We start from the raw sequence: 16,338 nt of genomic DNA on the forward strand, positions 1-16,338 counted from the left end.
ATAAATGAGAGATAAAATGTTTTTTATTAAACCACTACAATTTTAGGATTGTTTGTTATTACAGCATAACTTGCTCTATTCTGAATGCTATATAGCGACATTTCTATCATGCACAAAATAGAGATAACAATAACTTACCTTAAATGTATCATCAAATTTTATGAGTCTAATAAAATATATAAAATGCTATAAAATTCAGAGAAGCATTAAGAATAAAATAGGAATATCAAAAATGCCTCAACTTCTGTTTATTACTGTTTCTACTGATGATCAGACATGTATACTATTTCCTCTTATACTATTAGTATTTTTACCTCTTTAATTAATTGAACAGCTATTTATTGAGATGCTAAAACCAGCGCCAGATAAGGACAATGAAAGAAAACTATAAACCTATATTCCTCATGAATATAGATGCAAAAGTTCTCAATAAAATATTAGCAAACTGAATTCAACAACTCATTAAAAAGATATGATCATCTCAAAACTTGCAGAAAAAGCATTTGACGAAATACATCTTTTCATTAGCTCATAGAAGGAACACATTTGCTACAGAAGGAACATACCTCAGTATAATAAAGGCCATCTATGGGACAAGGTGGTGGAGTAGAAAAACGTAAGCTCACCTCTTCTTATGAAAAAACCAAAATCACAACTAACTGCTGAACAACCATCAACAACAGCAAGAAAATACTGGAACCTACCAAAAAAGATCCATCCAAAAAAGACCTACATCCAAAGACAAAGAAGAAGCCACAACAAGACAGTATGAGGGGCACAACTGCAATAAAATCAAATCCCATACACACTAGGTGGGTGACCCACAAACTAGAAAATAATTATACCACAGAAGTTCTCCCACGGGAGTGAAAGTTCTGAGCCCCACGTCAGGCTCCCCAGCCTGGGGGTCTGGCAACGGGTGGAGGAGCCCCCAGTGAATCTGGCTTTGAAGGCCAGCAGGGTTTCATCACAGGAATTCCACAGGACTGGAGGAAACAGAAACTCCACTCTTGAAAGTGGAGTCTACACATAAGGTCTCACACGCACCAGGACCCCACCCAGGGAATAAAAGCAGTGACCTCGTAAGAGACTGAGCCAGACTTACCTGATAGTATTGGAGGGTCTCCTGTGGAGTCAGGGGGCAGCTGTGGCTCACTGCAGGGACAAAGACACTGGCAGTGGCAGTTCTGGGGAGTACTCATTGCCGTGAGCCCTCCCGGAGGCCACCATTTTCTTACCAAGACTTAGCCCCACCCCCCAGCCTGTAGGTTCCAGTGCTGGGACGCCTCAGGCCAAACAACCAATAGGGAAGGCACAGAGCCCCATCCATCAGCAGGCAGGCTGCCTCATGTCTTCCTGAGTCCAGGCCCTCTGGACACAGCCCTTGGCATGGCCCTGCCCCCTCAAAGGGACAAGACTGAACTCCACCCACCAGTGGGCAGGAACCAGTCCCTCCCACCAAGAAGTCTGCGCAAACCTCTTAGACAGCCTCATCCACCAGGGGGCAGACAGCAGAAGCAAGAAGAACTACAACCCTGCGTCCTGAGAAACGGAAATCACAATCACAGAAAGTTAGACAAAATGAGATGGCAGAGGAATATGTCCCAGATGAAGGAACAAGATAAAACCCCAGAAGAACAACTAAGTGAAGTGGAGATAGGCAATCTACCTGCAAAAGGCCATACACAACAAAGGCCACGGCTAACTTCATACTTAACTGTGAAAGGTTAAGAGATTATCCTCTAAGATCAGGAACAAGACAAGGATGCCCACTCTCACCACTCTTATTCAACATAGTTCAGTAAGTCCCAATAAATAAAAGGAATCCAAATTGGCAAAGAAAAAGTAAAATTGTCATTATTTGCAGATGACATGATCATATATATATAGAAAATACTAAGGACTCAACCAAAAAACTGTTAGCTAATCAACAAATTTAGTAAAGTTGCAGAATATAAAATCAACATACAGAAATCAGTTGCATTTCTATACACTAACAATGAAATATCTAGAAAAGAAATAAACAATGCCATTCATAGTAGCATCAAAACCAATAAAATACTCATAAATAAATTTAACCAAAGAAGTAAAAGATCTGTACAATGAAAAATATAAGACTTTGATGAAAGAAATTAAAGAAGATACAAACAATTGGAAAGATCTCTCTTGTTTATGGTTGGTAAGAATGTTATTCATGTGTCCATATTATCCCAAACCATCTATAGTTTCAATGCAATCCCTATCAGAATTCCAGTGGCGTTTTTACAGAAATAGAAAAAACAATCCTAAAATTTGTATAGAATCACAAAAGACCCCAAATAGCCCAAGCAATCTTGAGGAAGAAAAACAAAGCTGGAAGCATCATACTTTCTGATTTCAAATTATACTAAAAAGTATAACAATTTAAACAGTATACTGTACTGGCATAAAAATAGACCCATACACCAATGGAACAAAATAGAGAGCCCAGAAATAAGCCTATATATATGATCAATGAATATTTAACAAGGGAGCCAAGAATACTCAATGGGGAGAGAATGGTATCATCAATAAATGGTATTAAGAAAGCTGGATAATCACATGCAGAAAATGAAACTGGACTCCTATATTACATTATTCACAAAAATTCAAAATTGATTAAAGACCTCAATAGGAGACCTGAAGCTGTAAAACTCCTAGAAAAAGAGATAGGGAAAAACCTTCATGTTGATCTTGGCACTGATTTTTTTGGATATGACATCAAAAGCACAAGTAATAAAATAAAAAATAAACAAATGGGACGACATCAAACTATAAATCTTCTGCACAGCAAAAGAAACAACATGAAAAGGTAGCCTTTGGGTGGATGAAAATATCTGCAAACCATACATTGGATAGAGGGTTAATATCCAAAATCTATAAAGAACTCATACAACTCAGTAACAAAACAATAAATAATGGGCAGAGGAATGAACAGACAATTTTTCTAAAAAAGACATACAAATGGCCAACAGGTACATGGAAAAGATTCTCAACATCACTAATCATCAGGGAAATGCAAACCCAAACCACAATAAGATATCACCTCACACCCATTAGACTGGCTATCATCAAGAAGACAAGATTTAACAAGTGATGGTGAGGATGTGGAAAATTGTGCATTACTCAGTATGTAAGTATAAATTGGTTCAGCCACTACGGAGAAAAGAATGAAGGTTCCTAAAAAAATTTTAAATGGAACTACCATTTGACTCAGCAATCCCACTTCTGAGTATATATCCAAAGGAAATGAAATCAGGATATTGAAGACACCTGAACTCCCATTGCAGTGTTATTCATAACAACTCAGATATGGAAACAACCTAAGTCTCCATAAATGGATGAATAAAGAAGATACATATATCTTCTCTATCTCTGTCTCTATATTTTCTTTATCTATACCTATCTATCTATATAAAATGAAATATTATTCAGCATGAGAAAGAAAGAAATCTTATCTGTGACAACACAGACCTTGAGAGCATTATGCTAAGTGAGATAAGTCAGAGAGAATGATAAATACTCTATGACAGCATGTATTGGTATATGTGGAGTCTAAAAAAGCCAAACTCACAGAAACTGAGAGCAGAATAGTGGTTATCAGGGGTCAGGGGTTGAGGGCTGGGCAAACTGGGGAGATCTTCATTAAAGGGTACAAACTACAAACTTGCAGTTACAAGATGAGTGAGTTCTGGAGATCCCTATAATCTAGTGCTTATAGTTAACAATACTGTATTATACACCTCAAAGTTGCGAAGAGAGTAGGTCTTAAATGGTCTCCCCGTAAAAAAAAGAAATGATAATTATGCAACATGAGAGAGGTATTAGCTGATGCTATGGTGGTATTCATATTGCAATATATAAATGTATCAAATCAACACACTGTACACTTTAACCATACACAATCTTATATATCAATTATATCTCAATAAAAATAAATAATAAAATAAAAATTTTAAAAAGGTGATAAATTTTGTATACGTAACAGTTTTTCAGAGATTCCATTGGTATGTTTCAGAGATTTTTTTCCCTCAATACAAACTACATGAAACCAATTTAAAATACTCTGTGGAAGTGTTACAGCTCTTTTAGAATTTGTCTAGCAGGTTTTTTGGGCCACATGGGAAACCACCTCCTTCCCCCCCCCAAAAAAAATACTCTGTGGAAACATGTATGCTAATATTCATAAACAAGAATGCCTGTGTAGTAGACTTTCTACTTTATGAAAAGAGAGTGATATAAAACATCTGGCCGCACATTAGGAACATAACTCAACCCCCAGAGAGACCAAATCTGTGATATATGTTTTTTCTACTCATGCTTTTAAAACAACATACAACCTTATGATGGGCATTTTTCAGGACTTCCATTTAGCCCAATGGTCACCATGGTAACAATGTGAACACGCTGATTTGTATGCACTTTCTCATCTAAGGCTGAATGACCAGAGTAGGCCACTTGGCACCTGACATTTCCAGATATAACAACACATACTCCCCCCAGAGTTCATAAAGTTGCCTCTCCGTCAATCTGAATCAGTTGATATGGTAGCCAAAATGGCTGGTTGGTGTTGCTGAAAATCCTGATACTTCTGGCATCTTACACACCAGAGCAGACCAATTTTACCGTATGTTTTTCAAAGTGGCAGGGCACCGGCTACGCCCACGGGTCTTACATGGTGATTGGTTGCAAGATAGGTAATTGGATAGAATCATGTAGATGATTAAACAGGCATCTAGGTAGAAACCAAAAACATTTGAAATGTGGGTAATAAATTAATATTTTTATCCAGATGTTGAATCTTATATAGACACAAAGTAAACTTTTCTTTCATAGCAATTTTGAAGTAGAATGATAACTACTGCTTTTCTGCTTTTCACCTAAGCTGGCTCTAAAATTCACTCTCAAGAAGAGAGTAAAGATTTTTATGAGGGAAATTGGCTAATGTTAGCTGATCAGTACATATTAGTTTAATGAATGAATATAAAACTAATGCCAGTTAGTATTTTTAACAGGGAGTCCCGATAGAAATTCAAAAAAGAATATTTATAATTTGTAAAGTATAATCACAAGAATTTAATTTTTAGTCTAGTTAGAAAGTTTATGATTACTCCAGTTTTATAGATGAATAAATATGAGGTTATGCAACTCAAAGACACATAGCAGGTAAGTGGCAGAATAGAATTCAGTATAAGGTTTTCTAATGGTAACTCTCACATCTTTTATAATTCAATATGGTGCTCAATATAGTAGATGAGTTCAAAATAATGCTAAGGTAAACTATGAGGTGAAGTTTTATTTATTTATTTTATTGCTGTTTCTGCAGAATTTGGAAGAGTTTGAATAATATTTAAGGTCCCAAATGTCAAAAACAAAATTGTAATGATTTAAGAAGAAAATACAAGAAACTGTCTTTTACCCACGGATAGAAAAGAAGCCTTTTCATAAAAAAACACAAAAAAGAACAAACCACAGGGCTTCCCTGGTGGCGCAGTGGTTGAGAATCTGCCTGCCAATGCAGAGGACACGGGTTTGAGCCCTGGTCTGGGAAGATCCCACGTGCCGCAGAGCAACTAGGCCCGTGAGCCACAGCTACTGAGCCTGCGCGTCTGGAACCTGTGCTCCGCAGCAAGAGAGGCCCGTGCACCGTGATGAAGAGTGGTCCCTGCTCGCTGCAACTAGAGAAAGCCCTCACACAGAAACGAAGACCCAACACAGCCAAAAATAAATTACTTAATTTAAAAAAAGAACAAACCACAAGTAAAAGATTTTAACTTTACTGCATTAAAATTAAAATTGTATTTATTACAAAGAACCCACAGATAAATTCAAAAGGTGAGTCAAAGACTGAAAGAAGTTATTTGCAATGCATACAACCAAAAAGAATTGTTATTCTGAATTTTTAGGGAAAGTTTACAACTGAATAATCCAACAGAAAAATGAACAAAGGAACAGGAATACGAAACTATGGTCAACTTTGCTAGAAATGCAAATTAAATAACAGGAGGAAATGCAGATTTAACCAATAAAATGCAATTTCACGTAGGTTACTTTGGTAGAGTCATCACCCTTGAGAGAAGCATTGACCCAGAAACAGTGACTTTGAAGGCAGCCAGATCAAGACAACATTTCAGAGAGAGAGCCAAGGGAAATAAATGCACTCACTTCACTCCCCTACCTCATTCTGATCTCCTGCCAAAGCTCCCTATTGGCTTAAATGAACCAGAAACTAGAGAGAGATGGACATGTGGATATAGTCCATATGGCCAGACTGCCAGCACACGTCTGATGAGGCAGGGTAGAGAGTGTATCTGGAAGGATGGATCAAAGATATTTGACACAGAGGCTCTGATGCTTGGTGCCCTGCCCAAATGACAAATGTCTACAGTTATTAAATGTTAAAAAATGTATAATGCACATACATGACAAAACAATTTTAAACTAGCAAATGGAAAACTTTTACATTATTATTTTTAAAACTCTAGTTTTAAACACTATATTAAAATTCCTCTTTTGATTCAAATGCATAAATTATCTTTCTACTGGGAACATACTTTACAAAACAACCTATTCTCAAAATTAGATTACAAAAATAGAGCATTTTAGTCTATAATACCAATTTCAAATAGTACTATTTTTTGATGCTTTACAAAAAGAGTCCTCGAGGGATCAATTTTAAAAAATAATTTCCTAGAAACAGTACAGAGAAGTATATTTATTCTCACTGTTCTACAAGATTTTTTATGTTCTTTGAGGCATACCTTGGAGATATTGCAGGTTCATTCCAAACCACTGCAATAAAGTGAGTATTGCAATAAAGCAAGTCATGAATTTTTTTGGTTGCCCGGTGCCTATAAAAGTTATGTTTATACTATACTGTAATCTGTTAAGTGTGTAATAGCATTATGTCTAAAAAGATATACATACCTTAATTAAAAAATAATGCTGTTAGAAAAATGGCGCTGATAGACCTGCTCTGTGTAGGGTCGCTACAAACCTTCACTTTGTAAAAAATGCAGTATCTGTGAAGTGCACTAAAATGAAGTATGACTGTAATTTCTTTTCATTTTACATTGTTTGCTATTGGCCACTGCAAGTAATAATCTAAAATGTGAGAGTTCATTTTACTCACTTGACTGCACTTTTAATTATACCCTCATGGCACTAAAGGAGCATCTACACAGCCTAGTTCTCTCTTGATTGAGATGGAAGTACATAAACTGAAATCTAGTGAAAGTATCTCTAACAGCTTTCAACTGAGTTTGAAAATGCTTTTCTTTACAGTATGAGCTAGATGGTATCTATATCAGTTAAGGTAACCCAAACGAAACAAACTTTTAGTTCTTAGTAGTCTAATGAAATTCAACAATTCATCCAATGCACATTTTGAGTATCTTCTAAGTGTTCCAGATTTTTGAGCTACATCACTGAATTATAGAGAAAGATTTCTGCGCTCCTAAAGCTCACATTCTGGCCGTGGAGACAAGCAATATGTAATAAACATAATAAATATATGAATTGCATAGTATGTTAGAAATGGATATATGCTACAGAGAATGGAAAAAGTAAAAGAGATAAGAGGGACTGGGTTGTGGGGCATATTGCAGAGTTAGGATTAGCTTCATTGAGAAGGTAATATTTATATCAAGATGTGAAATAAGTGTGGGAGGTGACCAAGCTGGAGGAAGAGCTTTCCAGAGAGAAAAGCCATATTCTATATATAAGAGAGTGTGCATGTCCTGAAATTAAAAGACAAGTGTTACTTAGCTGGTATATCATATTTTTCACTTAACCTCTTCTTTATTACATCTAAAACACCATACTTCCTCACCAAGAATTCTGGTTCTCAAATACAGTGGAGATGATCGAATAAGAATAGTCTCATAATTACCCATTTGCTTTACCTCTTATTCCATATGTAATACCAATACTATTACCACCAATTATGATTACTGAAAATAGTTAAGAAATTTTTTTGGTTGTTCCCATTTCCTCTATTTTCTTGTGGCTTTCAGCATTGTATGTTGCATATAAGAGCATATAGCCATTACATAGTATATTCTCTCCCTTCTATTTACATTCAGTATTAATTCTATAAGTAAGTGTATATTTGATGCTCACCACCAGTCTTATATTGATGTATCTCTATACATATTGATTTTCTGAAGTTTGTTATTTAATTCCTCAGAAAGGGGACACGGCAAGAGCATTTCCTGAGTTCCTGTATGCTGATAACATACATGCTATCTATACTTGAAAGTCAGTTTTGCTGGATATAAAGTCCTTTGCTAAAATATTTAAAATATATTAATCCAATTTGTTGTGGTATAAAGTACTAGTGTCAAATAGTTTGAAGATAATCTAATATTAGTTCTCATTTACTATTTTTTGTCTAGGCACCCAAATACTTTATTTTTAGGGTCCATACTAAAGAAGTATCTTTCTGTTGATGGTTCTAGGTTGATATTTGTAGGTACACAGTATACTCTTTCAAATTGTAGTTACAGATATCTTATTTTTTTTTTTTTTTTTTTTTTTTTATGCGTTACGCGGGCCTCTCACTGTTGTGGCCTCTCCCGTTGCGGAGGACAGGCTCCGGACGCGCAGGCTCAGCGGCCATGGCTCACGGGCCCAGCCGCTCCGCGGCATGTGGGATCCTCCCAGACCGGGGCACGAACCCGTGTCCCCTGCATCGGCAGGCGGACTCCCAACCACTGCGCCACCAGGGAAGCCCAGATATCTTATTTTTAATTCAGAAAAGTTTTCTTGAATTATAGTTTATCATGTTTTTTCCCCCTTGCTTTGGCATTTTCTTCAGAAATGCATATTATTTGTGTGTTGGATTTTCTTTGTCTATCTTCAGTATTGGTTTTTTCCTCAAATTATTTTCATCTCATTTTCTTATGTGTTACTCCTTTTTATTTATATTAAGACATTATTTACTGTGTTTATTCATTTTTGTCCACTGTAGTTTTTAGTCCAGTGTTAATTTCTAAAATTATTTCCCCCCTTATTTCTAATTCTTGAGTTCTGTCTTCTCATTTCTGAGTTTTTCAAATTCTGATTTATGTGGCTCTTTATATCACATCATTTTATTAACATATTTTTGTTTGTTTTGAAATAGTAAGTTACAGTTTAAATCTGTTTTATGGGATGCCTATCTGGTATACTTTAGTTGTCTATGAGAATACTATTTTGTTCTATATTCTCTCTTTTGCTTTATAGTAATTTTGTGTGGGATTTGTTCCCAATACAGTATATACTGGTCAATTTTATTTGCAACTAGTTTTGTTGGACTTTTAGAAGGCAGAATTCAGAATATCTTTTCTAGTTTAACAGGCCCCCCACCCCCTTTTCTATTGTATTCACATAGTGTGCGAGAATATGGTGATTTGCTTTCTGAAGTTTTCTAGCTCTGTCTCCCTCTCAATTTTTATTTTGACCTTCTCTGTCCTTTGTCTCCATTGTCCATACCCTTTTCAATTTTGATTCCACTCCCACCAATTTCTCTTCAATGTTGAGCCCTCTCTTGGAAGAGAGTCCTGCTCAGTGTAAAGAGTTCACAAGAGCTACTGCTCAATTTCTTTAGACTTTTCCATGGGTCCCTCGTGTGTCTCTACTCTTAGAGTGGTCAAAACCCTTGTTAGCTTTAGATGTTGTTCTCACGTTGACACTCCCTGCTTTTCAGTGAGTACCTGGGTTATTTGGGATTCTATATTCTTTAGGTCACTCCTTTTTTCAGTCACTCCATTTGTGCTTCTTCCTTCAGAAATTATGACACTAGGAAGTTCTAGAAATTGGTGAATTTTTTGGTCACAAACTTGTACTTTGGGGTTAGAGGGAGCACTGTTTTTGTTATCCATAGGTTTTTAGTTTTATTATCTAGTTGCTCTATCTAAGGGGATTGGGAAGTTACCTAAACCATACTTCCTCTACTGCCTTCCTAGAATCTCCCTCATCTTGCCTTTTATGATTAAAATACATCTGTTTAAATTTTCATCTCATGGAAGACTTGAAAACATTATCTCAAAACATTATCTCATTTTTCCCAAGGACTCCTGGAGTCCATAAATTGCCATAAGCATTCTCATGACAATTATCCAAGAACAACCTCTAAGATGATGAGCTGCCCTGTTTAGAGGATCACTTTCAGTAATTTTTCTTAGCTGAATTCTTGCTATGACTCAGACCTTTTGAAAGCTGTTTGGAACCTGAGAGATCAATGCCAAGTATTCCTCTGGGGCCGGGAGCAGCAACTTTTCCATTATACACCCAGAATCATCATTTCTCAAAACTTCTGCCTTTCAATAGAAAAACATGATCATTAGTGTTAGAATGATTTTCCTTTCAGTAGTTATCACCGATCTCATCTGGACCTGAATAAGCTAAAAATATCTTGGGAGTTGGCATATTTCCACATCTTCTAATGGGCCATAGGCCAGGGTTTCATTTTCAAGTTCCCTAAAATCACATGAGAAGTGAGATTTTGATATTATTAATATAGCTTTTTAAAGATAATCAATGAATCATCATATTCAGCCAATTATTTACTTTTATATTACCCTCACAGTATTTACTCATGATGTTATTTTGGGGGGCCAATCAGTCCCAATGACTGACTTGTCTAAGATATAGACAGTCCTTAATGAGTCACTGCCTAACACCCTGCATGATTCGAGAATATCTTAAAACAACAGTTATCAGGATTTCCAAATCCAGGAAGAAGATTAAAGGACATTCTTTAAATACATAATCAGTACTACAGCACCTAATTAAACAGATTTCTATTAGGGGGTGAAAATGTCATTAAATTGGCTGTGTGCTGCTGTGATTAGTTATTCAAGTAAACCTGTGAAGCCAAATGAAAGTTCAAGCAGTCATAAGCTTTCTAAAAATGCATCTATTCTAGAATTTTTTCCCAGAAATCACCATCAATTTTGTTAGGCAGTATTCAGAATCCATTACATTCTACTTTCTTGAAAACTCAGAAAACATCAGCACCATTATCCTATCCATTCCTTTTTCACAATTCTGGCTAGTTAGATTTTGTCAGAGTATACCAGAAGCAATTCCTTCAGAAGTAACATGGTTCAAATCTTCAGTTCATTCTCAAATGAGGGGAAGCACAGCACCCTCACACATTGTTGGTGTGATGTAATCTATTACAAGTATTCTGAAGGGTAATTTGGAATTAGATCCAAGAAGTCTACAAAAGAATATTCTCTTTAATTTAGTAATCCCACTTCCAGGATATATATATTCTAAAGAAACAATGAGAGCTGTACACAAAAGTTTCTGTGAAAAATACGTTCACTGAAGCACTTTTAGAATAGGGGGATCCTAGAAACAACCATGTTCCACCACCATTAGGAGAATGGATAATGAGGTATGCAACAGCTACATAGATGGTGGAAAACAATACAGCCAATAAAATATCATGTTTGGGAATACTCAGAACTAGGAAATGATCAGTACATTTAATTTTTTAAAAAGCTGAAATTTGTATATAAATTATGAATTTAAATTTGTTTTATGCACATGGACACTGCAAGTGTCTGTGTGTGCGAGAGAGAGAGAACACAGAGACAGAGAGAGAAAGACAAAGAGAGACACAGAGAAAGAATTTTAGACACCAACATCAGGCTATAAGAAATTATGCATTTTTATATTTCTCTAATTTTTTTTTTTTTTTTTTTTTTTTTTGCGGTACGCGGACCTCTCACTGTTGTGGCCTCTCCCGTTGCGGAGCACAGGCTCCAGATGCACGGGCTCAGTGGCCATGGCTCACGGGCCCAGCCGCTCCGCGGCATGTGGGATCTTCCCGGACCGGGGCACGAACCCGTGTCCCCTGCATCGGCAGGCAGGCTCTCAACCACTGCGCCACCAGGGAAGCCCTATTTCTCTAATTTTAATTTAATGTTCTTCAATCCACTACTCACTCACTGTCATTCTTAGGGCCTCCTTCCACCTCAAAGAAACTTAAAAAAATATATATTGGATTTAAGTAGTTACAGAAAATAGATGTAGGGACCAAGTTATTAATCCATGATATTTATCATTTTTTCAATGCTCCTAAGCTACAGGATATTCCTATCAAGTGTGGTCCCTACAATTTGTCTCTTAGACACTAATGCTTCTGGAAGCTGCAGGGATGTTTCTCACAGCGGTCCTGCAAACTGGCACATATTTGGAACCCTATAACTATTTCCCAATCTGGAGATCTCATTTTTCATTGTTCCCTAGTCCAGGGCAAAGCACTAAAATTTCCCTGGCTCTTTGCTTCTGACTCTGTCTCTCAAACTTCTTCCCTTCAGAGACACATTGAATCTTCATAAAGGGAATTAAGCCCCAAAACTCTTGATTTTCACAATGGTTGGGAGGAAGTAATAGGGACTCCAATTTTCTTTCCTATTGGTGGAAGTGGGGAAAGAGATGTTAGTACATACTTATTTCTTAATTACTCATCCTATTACATAAACAAAGCAGAAAAAAAATTAAGACTGAGATGATATGTAACAGAACAGTGTTCATCACTGGGTACAAGGATAGTGAGTGGAGTTTTTGTTTGTTTAGTTTGGTTTGGTTTTTACTTCTAGCTATTTTCCTATTTTTCTATAATGAGCACATAGAACTAGATAAAAATTATAATTAGAAAAATAAACATTTCATATTAAAATGGAAAGAAACCCCATCCTAAAATAGACTGATAGTTGCCCTCACTGAGAAGAATCAACAGGTATATTGGTATAAGAATATGCTAAATGTTTGTATTATTCAAGAATTATTGATGAATAACCAATGTGACAAGACTAAATGGATCAGTGAATGTAGAATCCCAGACATTGTATGTGGGCAGAGAGAAAGAATATGTAGAACTACGGAATACATGAGCTGAGATTGAGAAGATCTATAATGTAGGGATGAGGATGAAGAGACAAGATGCTTTGAAGTAAACCGGTCTTTGGTCCTCTTATGGAAAGCCTACCTGTGAACCCTCACAAGATAGACAGCAAGAAAGGAAAAGAAAGTCGTTTGGAAGCAGAGAAGCATCTGTTGGCATTTTGTCCAGGGCTAAAACCTGGAAAGGAAGAAACATTCAAATAATTACTAGACAACAGATTCGGTGCTACCACAGTTTACCCTAGCATTTAGTTAGTAACATATTAATCTCCGTAGGACATTCCTTCAAAAAATGTCTCATGAATTATCTTAATTGAGGTTTGTATCAATACTTTTCTTGACCACTCACTTGTACAGCCAATGATTCTGAAGGCCTTGCACACTTTTAAAGAGACAGTAGCTGGATAAGAGAACAGAGAGTAGAGAGTAAAGGGGAAAGATGATTTAGATATGCTGGAAAGGATGGGTGTTTCAGAAGACCTAGAAATGCAGAATAAGAAACGTTTATCCCCTAGTTCTACCAACAGGAAGGGGCCACAGAAGATTTTGAGAAAAGGAAGAGAAATGTCAAAATATGTTTCCCAGTAACATGAATTTAGCAGCAGGAAAAAATGGGTGGGGAAGATACTGGGGCAAAAGTGAAACAAAGGAAAACACAGTTAAGTGGATATAATGATGTTGGTTTCCAAGCAGAAATAAGGACCAGGGCTTTCATTCCAACCAACTATACATCCTCTCATTTTGGTGAATTTAGCATTACATTAAATACCCCGGTTTTTAAGTTTGTAGTTTGCTCATTTCTAACTTTTCCTTCTTCCACCACCTCTCTACTACCTGCTCACTTGGTCATATTCTAGATTTTGTCATTACAAAAAGTGATATCACTGTGTAAGTGTCACCTGTCACCTCGTTGTTCAGCAGGATTGATTCCATTTCTCTGGCTGGACAAGTGGGAGTCCCTCCATCCTTCCCCACTCCATGTGTGCCCTTTCTGAAGGTACAGTGGCTAACTCTCCTTGGTGAAGGAAGACTATTCTCCCATAAGAATCACGGATCAGCATGCTGCCATTTAGGAAAAAGCACGTCAGATCAAGAACTCAATCCCTCTCAGTACTATTTTGTTTTGTTCTGTTTTGTTTCTTCTTAAATGAGCTCATAATAAGAGAACGCAGACTTTTGACTCTCACTTTCCATGACTCAACTTTTCCTTGGTGTTTGTAACGAATTCTTTTCATTTTGGAGTATAAATTCAAAGAAAAGGGCTTCAAGAACACAGTAAGCTCTCTGGTCATCAGCTTTTATAATTAGTTCCTCAGAGATGTGGCTGCATCTCTGTCAGTGATAAGTAGATCAAAAGTCCCTTATTTTAATTATAGTTGATACAAGGAAGTATTTTTTTTCCCTGAAGTTGTATGAATTGAATTCTGATCACTCAGAGTATGGGTAAATGACTTAAGTCTCCCCATCTAAGTTTAAAATTCTATATTTTCTGTTCTTAAAATGTTTCTCTATCAAGTAAACATATTTAAAAGACCTATTTTGTTACATGCATGTCAAGACAGACCATGAGTCAAATCTAAATTTCCTTTTAGACTAATACTGTAAATCAATAACATCTGTTGATAAGAACTTGTAAGGAATATGAAATGTTAACAATATTCTTCATTATAAGTGGCAATTGCTATCCTATTTGAGAAGTGATTGAGGTTCCCTGGATGTGTGTTTCTCTCTTACTAATATGTAAGATGAAAATAAATATATAGAGTGCATTTTCTATAGGAAGTCATCACAATTCATGGGAAATGGGAGAATCTTCTTCAAAGTGTTTAAGCTATTTCTTTGTCTAAAATCATAAAACGTTTGGATGACAAATTTCAGGATAGAAAAAGCAATGTATAATTTCAGGGCAGGCTCAAGTGGCCACTCCAATTTACCTTTTTAGTTTGCATTTACCGTAGTAGAATAAGCCCTCTAACTTTTCTCACCCTCTATAAAACTTTTCAATGTCTGATTTGTACAACCCACGAATCATTTTACTGTTTTATTTTGTTTTAATATGTGTGTTTCATTTTTGTCTAGATGATAACCTCTTAAGGATAAACACGATTTCTCTTTGTTTTTAAATTTTTCTTTAGGACTCAGCACTACACCTGGAACATGGTAGGTGCTGAATAAATACAATAGCTAATCTTCCTAACACAATTTTTAGTGATTAGGTGAGTTCTTCCCAAACCTATATATATTAGAACCACTTGGGTAATGTAAAACAAAATCCAGGTCCTACTCAGGCTTCCTGAATCTGTGAGTAATAGGGCTAAGGAATTGTTAGATACTGACATAATCTATCTACTGTACTGAGCACTGCTCAGTACTCTATTAGTTATTTTATTTAAAATACTCTCAACAATCAATTTAAATTACTCTCAAAAATCCTATAAAGTTGATGTTAACAGCTATGTTACGCTATTAATAATAATAGTAATAATAGTAAACAATAATGTTAACTAACATTTCAGAAACACAGATCTGATTGAAATAAAGAGGTGTTTCTTTGGGGTTTGTTAGGACCACAGCCTGGAAGATACAGATTCGAGAAGCGCTTGAATTGTGTTCTGCTGGACTACAAAACGGGGGAGGCTTATAAAGGCCAAAATTACAAGGCCACGGTCAGTTACATGAGTTGTGTATCAAGAATTATCACTGGAGCTGGCAAAAAGTAAGGGTCCTTGTTAACCAAGAAGTGGCTGGGGTCTGAAATGATTGCAATAGTTACAAGGGGGAAAAACCTTAAGATACAAGGTTACAGCTAGCAGATATTGTTCTGAAAACAGCTTGTGTCCTTGGGTTAGGTACAGATTAAGATTAACTTGAACTTTCTCAGTGGTGCAAGGAAGTGTCTGAAGCCAGGTCCTCAAGGGCCACCAGACACCATTTGTGTGTGCCTCAACAGTGATTACTCCATTCTAATTTCAATTTGTCATCAGTAATGATAACAGCTAACATTTGCTATGTGCTTATTCTATACCAAAGTTTAAGTGTCTTTCACTCATTAACTGATAAGAGGACAAAAGGAGTTAAGTGACTTCCTGAGATTTGGAAGCTAGCACATGGAAGAGGCTGGATTTGAACTCATGTTTTCAACAGCAAAACTTTTTTCACTGCATCATGATGTCTTCCAGCAAAAAGTTTATTTGCTAACTTACAGCAAAATGCAACATTCTCACATTACTTAAAAGCACCCTAATCACACTTCTCCCATTCTCTCTATGGTTTTTGTTTTCTGAGATTTCTATTCAGGGGAGGCTAGTCTGCCCAAAGTTTCCTCAGTCAATCTCTAAGGTATCTTCAAGGCTATTTTACAAGCAGAAACCATAGCTGTCTCAGACTTCTCTATTTACCCAAATGATAGAGGCCAATAAC

The 16,338-nt window shown here is 36.4% G+C and overlaps 1 non-coding gene across 1 annotated transcript; it reads left to right on the top strand.

Moving 5' to 3' along the window:
* Positions 1-4,090: 4,090 nt before the first annotated feature.
* LOC116742105 lies at positions 4,091-4,151 on the top strand. The gene has a single exon (XR_004346373.1). It is a non-coding gene; the product is annotated as a U7 small nuclear RNA (small nuclear RNA).
* Positions 4,152-16,338: the final 12,187 nt, after the last annotated feature.

The sequence above is a fragment of the Phocoena sinus genome, chromosome 16 (genome assembly GCF_008692025.1).
Source record: "Phocoena sinus isolate mPhoSin1 chromosome 16, mPhoSin1.pri, whole genome shotgun sequence".
Lineage (NCBI taxonomy): Eukaryota > Metazoa > Chordata > Mammalia > Artiodactyla > Phocoenidae > Phocoena > Phocoena sinus.